This window comes from Toxorhynchites rutilus, chromosome 1, assembly GCF_029784135.1.
Source record: "Toxorhynchites rutilus septentrionalis strain SRP chromosome 1, ASM2978413v1, whole genome shotgun sequence".
Lineage (NCBI taxonomy): Eukaryota > Metazoa > Arthropoda > Insecta > Diptera > Culicidae > Toxorhynchites > Toxorhynchites rutilus.
Window position 1 is genome coordinate 152,148,763 of NC_073744.1, and position 13,317 is coordinate 152,162,079.

A 13,317-nucleotide genomic window follows, 5' to 3' on the forward strand; every position below is an offset into this window, starting at 1 on the left:
ATTTCTACAGCGTTTTTTCCGTGATGCAATTTGATGTAACACACCCTTTATTACATATTTTCGTAGCGCGCAGTTCTCGAAATTTTCTGAATGAAATCACACATAAACACATACGAACATAATGAAATATTAGGCTGTCAAAAAAGTCCTGCGATATTTCCGCGAGGTGTCGTTGTAAGCGCGTAGTTCTAGTTGTATTCATTGTATCGAGTCATACTATAGCTAGGTATTTTTGCGCGCTATAATATAGTCCTTGACAGTGTTTTGTTTGGTTAAGTCGTTCGTGAGTTATAGTGTCGCAAATATGGAGCAAAATAAAGAGAAAATCCGACATATTTTACAGTACTACTATGACAAAGGCAAAAATGCATCTCAAGCTGCCAATAAAATTTGTGCAGTTTATGGACCCGATACAGTTTCCATTTCCACCGCACAACGATGATTTCAACGTTTTCGTTCTGGTGCAGAGGTCGTCGAAGATGCGCCACGCTCCGGAAGGCCTGTCGTCGAAAATTCCGACAAAATCGCTGAATTAGCCGAGAAAGACCGGCATAGTAGCAGCCGTAGCATCGGGCAAGAGCTGGGGATAAGTCATCAAACCATTATTAACCATTTGAAGAAGCTTGGATTCACAAAGAAGCTCGATGTATGGGTGCCACACACGTTAACGCAAAAAACATTTTTGACCGTATCGACGCATGTGAATCGCTGCTGAATCGCAACAAAATCGATCCGTTTCTGAAGCGGATGGTGACTGGCGATGAAAAGCCAGTCAATGGAAAAGGAAGTCAATGCCCAGTCCTGACCCGATCCTGCTTCCAGAAGAAGAGGAACGCATCAAAAGCTGGGTCATTTATATGTTTATATTTATATATTTAGGAAGACATCCGGAAATTAAGAAAAAGCTGGTAAACAATCTTTCAAAGGCTGGTAAGTCGGTGACAGAAACTCAGATGCGGAATTGGTTCAGAGAAGTGGAAGATTTGCTTCATACGGATTGCATCGAAATGGCTATTTTTGATGACCCTGTGACCGTATTCTCAACTTTGACGAATCAGAGTTTCAATTAGTACCAAAGCGTTACAAAGCATTGTGCTCAGATGTAGAGAATACGTATTTTGTGACAGGTAACTCAGAAAAAATAAAGCTACACTGCATTATTTGGGAGTACTGCTGCAGGCGATTTGACACCACCCATGATTCTGTACCCTGGAAAACGCATAAGCAAAGAAATGGTTGAAAACATTCCAAAAGGTTGATCGGTTAGTGTCTCCGACGAAGGGAAACGAAACTTTCTATGAGTACATTGCAAACGATTTGTACAAATGGCTGGAGGACAGAGGTACTCAACTACCGGGTCTTATTTTCGTGGATGGTCATAAAAGTCATGTGAGCATCGAGTTAGTGGGATTCTGTGCTCAAAAAGGACTAAGTCTCATTTCCCTCTACCGAAATGCGACAAGGATTTTACAGCCACTTGACAGGAACTTTTTTGGCCCTTTCAAGCAAATCTGGACCAAAGTGCTAAGGCAGCGTTTCATTCGTAACAGCCATGCACGTGTCAATAACAGTAATTTTGGAAGTCTACTGAAAACCGCACTTCAAAATTTCACCAATACCGAAGAATGTCCCAAGAAGGGATTCCAGCTCGGCGGTCTTTTTCCATGGAATGTCGATGCCATCGATTTCAGTGCGTTGCCAACCAATGCTAATGAATCGATGCGAAATTCTGATACAACACTAACTGAGGAAACAGCAATTGACTATGGGCAACAAATTCACTTTGTCGATGTGGGTTTGGACCAAAACCAGCTTTTGCAGTTTCTCGAGAATAGGAACAAGGTTTTTTGGCACTTTTCAATTTCTGGAAAGGAATCAAACAAAAATCTGAAGGACTTATGTTCACAAGTCCTTTGGAGCAGTACATATCAATGACACCATATAGCTTCACAGTGAATGAGTCGACGCAATTCGCTTCGATAGTACCGGAAAATGTCTCCACAAAACATGGTTGTTAATTTGAATTGTGCCTATTCAGCATGTTTTATTTTGCTTCTGATTTACAGATACTGTATCCTTAGAGTATGAGGCGACATCTCGCCATTCTGAAGGACGAAAAGCAGAATCCATTGATGTCGACCTCAATGATGTTTCAATGACACCACCGTAGATCATGGTTAATATTACTTTTTTAGATGAAATGCTTTCAAATTATTAATTATTACCAACCGATTATTACCAATTATTAACCAACAACCGAAAAACTTCACGATTTTCATCTAGAAAAAAATGAATTTCTTTTTATTTCGATCACTGTTCATTCATTTTCGATCATTTTTTTTTATTCCGAGCATTGTTTTAAATTGTTATTTTGTTCTTTAATATTCAATATAACGGTTTTTTGTACGCGACAGCAATCATATGTAATAATGTTTTTGGATTTGATCCACTGATCGAGGTAATCCATAATATGTATCGTTTTGATTCACAACTGTATCCATCCATCGCAGTGATCCATAACTGTGGATAGAGCTAAACTTGTTAAGCTAAACACTTGTTGAAAATAAAGGTTTGCAATGCCTGTTAACTAAAAATAAATTGATTCATTGGAAGCCATTGATATTACGCTTCTTTTGCTGGTATAAAATCCTCGCTGACATGTTTTCCGATTTTTGTATTCAATAATGAGTATCTAGATACGTCTTAGCTGATTCATAACTGTGGGGTGACTGTATGTGTTAAATTTCAATGTTATATCTGAAATAACACCAAAAAACAACAAATAACTATCCGTAGATTGTATTGATATTGTTATTTGCAAGTGTTGTCGATACATCCGCGTACTTTGTATTGTTTATGAATATTTTTATTATCTGTCATTTTAGTTAGTGCCGCAGTTCATGGATCCATAATTTACGAAAACAGTGAATATTGGCAAGCCTAAAAAAAGTGTTTTTGGATCATTGTTGTCCTTGCTATACATACATAAATATAAATATACATAAGTATTTATACTTAGATGATAAATAATAATGAGGAGAATTTGTTTTCTATCGAGACAAGATTCTTGCAAAATATATACCACATATACCACTTCTTGCAAAATATGTACCAATATATACAGTGCGAGAAATTCCTATAAGCGCACATGTGAATTTTGGCTGTAAGATTAACTAGATATATATTTCCAAAATATTTTCATGGAATTCAAATGACCTTCGAACATCAAGTTTATCTTGCCAAGAAAAGTCCCAATCCTATTCTCAACAGTTATTCAGAATGAGAAAAACGTGTTTTCAAGGTAGAAATTCTTATAAGCGCACATCAGACTTTATTCTCAAAGAACGATTTATACATGAAAATGACAGCATTCAATATTTGGTTGGTTTACCATTTTTCAGAATAGTTTCATAGACACGGTTTGGCATTGACTAAATCAGATTATCCAGCATTTCATGTGGAATTTTATTCCACTCGTCCCTTACACATCTCTCCAACTCACGAACTGTTGCAAATTGCCGTCCACCACTGTAGACTCGTATTGCCAGGATTCCCCAGAGATTCTCGATGGGATTGAGATCCGGGCTACGAGCTGGCCAGTCCATAACCTGAATGTTTCTTTCGGAAAACCATGACAATGATTTCTTGCTTACGTGAATGGCAGCATTATCCTGCTGGAAGATGAAGTTGTCGTCCATAATGTCTTCTGTAAATGGCACCAAAGCACTGTCCAGTAGCTCTACATAGTTGTCGGAGTTCATCCTTGTCGAAATAGTGGCGATAGGAGTCTTCCCTTTTCTTGAAAACGCAGCCCACACCATGAGACTTCCACCACCAAAATTCCTGCACAACTTCACTTCGGGATTTTTTCGTAGATCATGCCAATAATACGCGCGGGACCATCAAGCTTGAACTTTTTCTCGTCGGAAAAGATCACTTCATCCCACTCTGCCTTCCAATCCATGTGCTGTTTAGCGAAATCCAATCTTGCTTTAATGTACCTTGGGGTGAGGTTTGGTTTCTTTGCCTTCTTCGTGTAAACCAGATGTCCAGATCCTCGCAAAATCTGGGAAACACGTCGTTTGGATATGGGAAGGTCCAGTTCTTGCTTTATTTCCGAAGCATTAAATTTTCCAGTCTTCCCCAAGCTGAATGATGCGGTTCCGGGCGCGGTTTGAAATTTTGCAGTTACCTTTATTCTTCCTTCTGATGCCATAAGTGCCAAGTGCGCTTATAGGATTTTCCCCCACTGTATATACCCAAACTAGCGTTGACAGAAAACATTTCATCTTCAACAGAGAAGATGTTTTTTCGTGTGCTGAAGGCAATAAAAGCATTTTTTCAAAAGATCTAAAATGTTTGTATGTTCGGGGGCAGACATTTCTTTCTCTCAGACCGATCGTCAGCTTGGGATTGTATATAATCAGCATTCCTATTGAAGGCTACAGAAAATAAGTCATTCTCAAGGTTAATGACCCAGTATCCCAGCGTCGTCAAACACAGCGAAATTGTAATTGCATCATATTAAACTAAACTCGATTAGCACTTTAATTCATACCAAAACGAAAAAAGTCGGTAAAATCGCAATCATTACGGGGGTCATAGTACTCGTTATTTTCCGGAACAACCTCCTAATGGACCGCACCAGAGCGAATCCATTAAAACAACAGCCTAATGGGTTGACTCTCCCACAAACATTCAGTACTCTGCCGATTTGTGCTGTGATGTAACCTTCTTCGTAATAAATAAACGCCAAAAATGTCGTGATTTGCAGCTGTCAGCAGGCTCGTCGTGAGTTCAAATCAACGCGATGGACAAAAAGTTGACAGATCTTATTAGATAACTTCTCGATTCGATGCTGCGCGGCTGTTGAATATTCTGAGGTTTGATGCTAGAAATCGTGCTTTGCTTTTCTGGCTTGAAAGAAAAGCGTCGACTGAAACACTCCCACAAGCTTTCGAAACTAATAACTCGTAATGAATAACTTTTATTACGATTTGTCGGGGAAAATGGCGATTAGATTGCCCTTTGATTGAACCAAATGAGTGAGCGGTGGCCGGATAAACCGGTGTATGATTAGAATAAACACAATAATCAAAGTTGTTATGACAAATGATTTACCTTCTGTGTAAAGCAGCAAATGCAATTTCTGCTTATAAAACTATTAAAAGTGATTGCAAGGGGAACAAGTGTAGATTCATCTGGCATGATCTCACTTGTGGTATATTATAAAAGCATTGACACCTGAGCAAAAACAATAAATCAATCAAACCAAATAAATTTGCCCGAAGGCACGCGAAATAGGAGAAACGTGTATTACGGAACAGATGCCGATGTCCAGTGACAAGCGCAATCTTCCCGTATTCGCAATGCAGCTAGATACATCTCAGAAGCACGAGGTGCAAAGCACTGTATTGCATTACCATTCTGTTATGTGATCCCGAGGATCGCCTGATCTAATCAACCAATATACCTAGTTTGGGGCACTTTGAATGCGTGTATTCCTGTCAGCGATCAACCGATCAAAAGTCGGCCCCTTTTAACTTACATAAGTCGACTTTTATTGGAGACCCTGCCAGCAACTTGTCCCTTTCAAGTCGACCAAAATACTGAACAGGGATGATGTTGTTAGAACAACTCTCTCGTGCGGATTGCAATCGATTATGCAAGATTACACCAGCCTCTGGCTTTTGGGGATGCAGTCGTGGCGCGGTTATAACACATCAATTCATAGCCAAACAAGTAAGGCGAGAATCATCTTTGCAAAAAAAGCCCACACTCTTTTGGTGGCGGTGATGCTGTTGCTGCTGTTGCTGCCGCCGCCAAGGGGGATCAAGAGAAAGGTCAGTTGCATCGAGACTTCTTCGCATATCACGAAACGGGGTTAATTGAGGCTGATCCAAACGAAGTCCGCTCGGAGTGTCTCTAGTGCCTATGACTGTATGATGTCTATTTTGAATGCACAGATCAGCTGCTATGTATGCTCCGTTAAGGGTTCCCTCAAAGTCCCATTTATCATTCTACACCCTTCTATTGGAGGCGCCTGCGGTAGTCTCCGGCTTGTAGAATTGCCTTCAAATGGGCATTTTGCGTAAGTTGACGCCAATCTTTATGTTATTAAAACAATTTATTGATCAATTAGTTTTATTTATGAGGAGGTGTCGTTCGGTTAAATACAATGCCGAGCCCTGAATAATTATTCCTAGTAATGTTGAGAACTGTTTATCAGCATGGCATTATGAGATGCTAAGTATGAAGTCACATTCTTCTAAGAATATCATAAATTAAAATTTCATTATTGGGTATTTTTGGGCGTTATTGGTATTTATTCAAAGTAAAGAAAAAGATATATTGAATGAAAAAAAAACTCCAGAAAATATTTTTTCTTCAACTTCAGTTTCAATAGTGATTTAATTCATCCTCCTCAAAACAGAGTTATTAGTTCTCGGTCTGTGAGACCGTATGCTCGAGAACAGGAGTATTTTCAATAAAAATACAACCAACATGATTAATATATCCCTCAATAACTTAGAGGTATAAGAACCATCTATCAAAAATATTGGCCCCTATTATATAAATTGATTTGAACGGCCAATTTTATCATTATAACCATTATACCGAACAAATTTTCATATTTAGAACAGAATCTTATCGAATCGAGTTCTTTCTATAACGTCATGTGTTGCGAATAACTCGAAAGTGGCAGACCGAAGAAGTTTCGAGCGTTAATACCTCTGTCAGTTGTACAAAGTGGTATGTCAATCACTGGTTAATTATTCAACCAAAAACTTGTTTCAATAGCTCAAAACTGCTTAGAAAACAACCTATTGAAATCACAAAAATCTACAAATATCAGGTAATCATATTTATAGGAAGCCCATCCTAGTCAAAATTTGGCGATGCATGTCGATGGTTGTCAGTGAAAGTTCTCTAAATATTGTATTAATCTCAGTTTTGTTCTGCTACTGTGTTGAACAATATTTTTCGGTACAGAATGCATTTTCAGAAAATGCAAGAAGCAAACATAGTGTAGAGCAGAAGAGAAATATTAAATAGGACATGCGTTGTCGGTTTTCGTACTGTGGAGATTGTACGAATTGTTGATTTTATTCGTTTTCAAATAGATTGTACGAAAGAACAAGAATGAATCATGAACCATCTTCAGCTGCGTCTACATAACAGCGCAAGCTCATCGGTCCTTTTCAGGGCCACTAAAACTTTCAACTAATAAGTTATTTTAGAAATTTTTATGCATTCTAAAAATCTATTTTATATTTAATTTTGACTGAAGGGATTTATTGGTGTAATGATGTTGTTGCGTAGTACGCAATGCGTACACCCCTGATGTACAGCAACGCGCCGGCGATTTAACCGCGAAAGCTGAAACTAACAAAAGAGTTCTCCTTGTTCGTGTAATTGGCTTAGCTGTTTCCTTCAAAAGGCTCAACTTGATAATTCTTCTCAAGAAAGACAAAGCAAGTCGAAGTATTCGATGAAACGTAGAAGTGAAAGTCAATTAAACTCAATTTCTCTAAAACAAATATTTATACGCCGAGAGGTAATTTAGATAGCATTGTAATTGAAGTGCCCATTGGTCAACAGAACTCTCTATTTAGGAATTGTTTCTGTTAAATTCTAAGGGAATCCATTTCGGGTACGAGTGTAGGAGAAATCCACAAACGTGAGTTCTAATGATACATTGTTTGTTCAAATCTAACCAACAAATTGTAAACCGCAGGAAAATTCTAATCGATTCCGTAAAAAAATTTGGATTAAAATATCGGAACTTCGTTTCATCTGTTACTTCGCAACAGATGTTTTGAATTATAGAGGTTTTATTCTTTCTCAGTTCATTCGCTTCTAGCCTTGAAAAAGGCAAATTCTAAAAATCAATCTAATCAACTCGGCCTTGAGAAATACGATCTGGAAAGCCGTTATTGATGTTATTGCTTTCGCCTCCAACGCCACCACACAATTGCCGCTCTACGTCTTCTGAGATGTTTCGTTCTGCGTCGGAGATGTAACTTTGCTGAGAGATACTGAAAAACTTCTTATATATTCAAGAAGATCAATATTTCAATTCCGGTGCTCAAATTGCTCCGTGAATCGCTCGCGCTAATCACTCAGTGAAAGCATTCATTTATCGACACTTGTCATTGCTATCAAATATTTGTATCGAAGAGTATTATTATTAAATTTCTTCAATGTTTGTTCTCGCCGACAATAATTTCGTAGTTCTATGTGAACAATGCGGTCGTATCTTGAACATCACTCTTCCTTTTTATATTTGACGTAGAACTACGTCTTTAATTTCTATATAGGGGAGTCACTCTACGAAAAATGTAACGTTTATTAAGAGTTTTCAAATGCATATTACGGAGAATCGTTCTTACGATATATGTTATGATATATACCATTAGACGACAAATTTATCCAGCATTTTTTTCGCCTGAGACATCAATAGTGGAAATAATAAAACAAGTGAGCTATTTAACAAATAAAAGAGGAATGTTTTGCGAGCGGATGCGAAGGTAAATCATGTATCATGCATTCTTTCTTCCAACTTCGTTCACATGAATGTTGTAAGTAACACAAAATTGCGTTTAATAATTCGTTCTATCTAACCAGGGTACGTATATGACAAGGTAGTCTGAACTGACTAGTGCATCAGTAACAGTAATAGTTTATTTCTTTTGTATTTTAGCAAAATGTATACATTTATTCATTGCTGCGTAAAGATAATCTATTCAGATTATTTTTTCTAATCAAAACTAGGGAAATTGTGGTTCGGTAATTCGGAGTTTAGCTTCCTGAAGTTCTCTTTAGCTCTCCGATACCTCCTACTGCAGTGCTTGAATTAAGCTATCAGAACTAGCATAATCAGTAGGTTTTTCATTAGAGATGTTGATGGTGCTGCTTCCGATTTCATTTGACGGAATATCCCTCTCGGGATAGTCATGTTTCGTCCCATTAGAAAACTGGATCAATTCTGCGGATGTTATGGATGATTTATGACTTTTTACTCTTGCTTGATGTCAATCAAGACCTTTCGGCGAGCCGTCCGGTTTTGATTTCCCGAGGCATGAGAATCGTTGACCTTTCTGACAGTAGGAACAGCTAAAAATAAACAGTTTTGTGTAATAATTGTAACTTTAATATGGATTTGTTCAAATTTACCTGTTTGTCGTTTTCGACGATATTGTATTTCCAAATCATCGATATGAATGAAACAATCTGGACTGAAGTGAAGCGAGCAAATGTACTTGGTTTTAGTACTGCTATTTAGGTCCTGTCCAAAGAACCGAAGCCTTCTTCTTCTTCTTCAATGGCACTAACGTTCCTAGAGGAACTTCGCCGTCTCAACGTAGTATTACTTGCGTCATTTTTATTAGTGCTTAGTTGAGATTTCTATGCCAAATAACACGCATTGAATGCATTCTGAGTGGCAAGCTCTAGAATACGCGTGATCACAGTCGGAGGAAATTTCTTTGACGAAAAATTCCCCCGACCAGAACGGGAATCGAACCCGAACACCCGGCATGTTAGTTATGACGCTAACCACTCGGCCACGGGAGCACAAAGAACCGAAGCCATTTCTTCCGAATAGTCACATCCCTTGGGGATCGATGGAATGATAATTTGTGGGAAATGTTTTCATTATTCCAGTTGGACTCGAGCCTGGGTATCAATGGCCGAAAGCTCACGCATCCGTGTGCCATAGAGCTATCTGAAAATAGAAATATTTTAAATATATTCCTTCGCAGTCGAGCCGCCGTAAAAATACCACTTTAAAAAGGAACACAGAAACAACACATCCTGGGTACTAGTTCCATTATTTTAACTTCAATAGTTCACTAATTCCTCTATCTCACGTATTATTGACGTATTTTCATATAAAAAGTAGCAAAACACGTAATATTCGCAACAAAAAACACTTGTTATGAATTGCTTTACGGTCGATTATAAGTGAATCGTGTCGGACACACTTCGAGTCCAGGATACCTTGTCATAAACATACCCTGCTATCTAACAAATTAGCAAGCTGTTAAAGTATCAGATGCAAGATTTCATGCATCACTCAAACTTCATGCAAGATTTCATCAAAGCAACGTTGAATGTGTCACCCATACAGTGATCGTTCATTAATTAGGAGGAGGCATTGAGATCGGCATCAAGGCGCCTAGAAGTATATCCTAAGGTGAGGCCGTTTCGTCACTAAGTTGGTTAAAGGAGCGGTATATGAAAACAGTACGGAAGAAAGCAGAAGGGGAATTATTCGCTTGAAGCGTGAAAGAGACAGACTGATCACGAACGAGCTTTTGCATGAGCGTATTGTGTTTTGTTTACAAACAAAACACAGTAGACTTGGCTGAAGAGTGGTTTTAGAAAGTTGGCCCACCTGAGGATATACTTCTAGGCCCCTTGATCGGCATTACATCGCATCACAAAAATGAAACGAAATGAAATATTAATATTCTCAATGACTCAATTCCTTCTATGATAAATATAGCAGTAGAACCAATACGACTTGATTGTGATAGTCTACAAACGAACATTATTGCACCGAAAAAGCTTCTGTACCCGATGCCTGATAATAAGAATAAGACAATGGAAAGAAATCACAATACTATAGCTATCCATAAAAATAAAGCAACTTCATGATTTCATGTGTATTTTACCTCAACATATCACGAAACCGTGAGTATTTTCAACTTGTTTTTTCGTTTCTTCACCATAATTTTCATATTCAATGTAATCAATGACGATATAATTTGTTTTTGTTTACCGTTTCACATATACTTCATCTACCATTCCATCCTGTTATGTGTCCCACTGATATTCATTAATCATTTTCAGTTAGACAGTTGAACTTCCTGCCAGAAGCTTATTGTCTTTCTTTTTTCATTACAAACCGTTTGAAGGATATGAGTACATACAACAAACGGCCCTTTCCAGGGCTACTATTCAGAGTTTCAAAAGAGTAAAACTAACAGATTTCTGAACAATGAAATGAATTACATTTAAAATAACCAAGTGTTCTGAACAATCAAAGTCCTACGTCAAACTTCCGTCTGTGCCCATTGGCTCAGACCCTTCTACTTTTTTTGCGGCCCGCGACACCATGACTAACCCTTGATTGTGGCCCCTTCAGAGAACAGTTTGAGTACCGCTGGTTTAGAATCATTGCTTCTGCTAAAAAATTAAAAATTTGACAGCCGGTTTATATGAAGCAAAGGTAAACAAAACGCCAAGCAAAACGTGGTGGATTTTAACAAGTAGTTTCACAAAAGTGATGAACTTAATTTTGATAATGGTAAGCGTTAAATGAAAGAATGATGTTTTGCAAAGCTAATTAGGTTAAAATATATATATTAGCAAAATTGGAAACATCTTTTTATTGCTGTAGAAAATGACGCTTTCTCTGCGGCGGGAAAAATAAACACACAGGGACAAAATTATTAATGAAAATCAAATTATCAGTATCAAATTAATATTCTAAGTAAAAGTGTAACGAGTTTTGTACAAGTGGTAACGAAGTGAACGAAAACAGTGTCTGATAATGATTTTTTTCGCGTTTTTTCAGGAGTTATTATTGGGAGAAAACGCAACGGTCGTATAATTTTTAATTTCGCTTCTGGAGAAAGTCGATTGGTCTTCGAGGGTATTTTTAAAATACTTGGTGGAAGGAAATGCTACGCGCTGATATGAAGATTTCAGGCACGGTTGGTTATAACGGCTCAATCTCCGTCCTGAGCCGTTGAAGCTATTCGAGATACCAAATTTCATCCGCTCTCAATGAAACGTTACAATATTCTTGGCCAATATCTTAGTTTATAATCAGGAACGACTACACAAATCGAGCGACAGTTGGGTTCAGCGTTATGATCATATTTTTCTGTAACACTAACAAATGCAATTTCTTTATTGTTAGGGCAATTCATCCAATTTTTGAGGTCCACTTTTCAAAGGATCTGGTGGAAAGATTCGGGAGTTCTTTTAGTGATGATTATATACGGATCCGGATTATGTAACCTGACCGTGCAAACAACATTTCAAAATGATTTTCATTCAATGTTTGAAAATTTACAACTACCTCTGAGCATGTTAATCTCAATGAAGGTACTCTTTTTCGATTCTGTCTTGTGTGTCAACGAAATATATAAACGGTTTCTGAAGTGGAAACTGTTTTACTAAGCTACACTCTATCACTACGTATTCGTTTCTTTATCAACTACAAAAGAATTCGAGAAAAAAAAGCACTCAAAATACAGTTGAAAAACACACGATTTGTTTACATTTTACATCCATAAAATCCGCTAGACGGTGACCCGTACCTTCTTTGTCGCGAATACAGTGATAGTTTGAAGTTATGGAATTATTCAAAAGAAATACGCAGTTGTCAAAAGTTTCCAAATCTGACCAGTGGAGGCACCACAATCGTATGAACTAGTGTTCGAAGGGGTGAAAGCTTCTGGTAGATGTAGAAACCTAGTTATCCGAACTATATATCTATTAAGACATCACGTTTGAGTTTGATGGATTGCGTTCCCTTTTTTCTGCCGCTCCTTACATTCGACCAATGTTATTGTAGCAATCAAAATAATTTCTAGATTCGTATCAAAACACTCGTGAAACAGTAACATTTAGTAAATTAACAAACGCTTTGCGCAATTTACCGCCAGGCGCATGCCAAAAGGCGTCCAGAGGTGGTGGACTGATGGTGCAACAGAAGTGCAGAAGCCAAATGCACAAGGAAAAAGGCTCTGCTACTCAAACTTGATGCGATTACAAGCCGCCGTTCTTCATATCGCGTCCAGCGTGAATGTAGATCTGTATGTCAGTGGCGGCGAGCGTTCAAATTAAGCCCATGCCGGCGTGTGCTATAACACGTCCATTAACATTATTTCAAAGCAGATTTGTCAGAAATGCATTCACGCATATCGCGCAGATGACGATGAGTTTGCGCGTTTTTTTCTCAGTGTTTGCAGTCTCGGCTAATAGTTTCTTTTTTACTGACGAAAACAATCTGATCTGGAAAGTGAGCACCATTCACGTAGATTGCACGCTTGTTAGTGATTTGGCAACTCACTTATTGTTATTCTACCCCAAGGACCGTTCCGACTCGAAACCGCAAGGTAAGCTTTCGGATAACGATACGAGAAATAGATTGTTTGTGATCCAGCAGCGAAATCGGCCGCCTTGACTTTTACTTTTACTTTTTTTTATGGAACAAAAATGAACATCTTGCTAAACTAGCTTCTATATGTGGTATTTATGAGCGACCATAAAGATGAAGATGATCTCGTATCCAGAAAA

At 38.0% G+C, this 13,317-nt stretch overlaps 1 pseudogene; it reads left to right on the forward strand.

Moving 5' to 3' along the window:
- Positions 1-791: 791 nt before the first annotated feature.
- On the forward strand, positions 792-2,170 carry LOC129761521 (uncharacterized; annotated as a pseudogene).
- Positions 2,171-13,317: the final 11,147 nt, after the last annotated feature.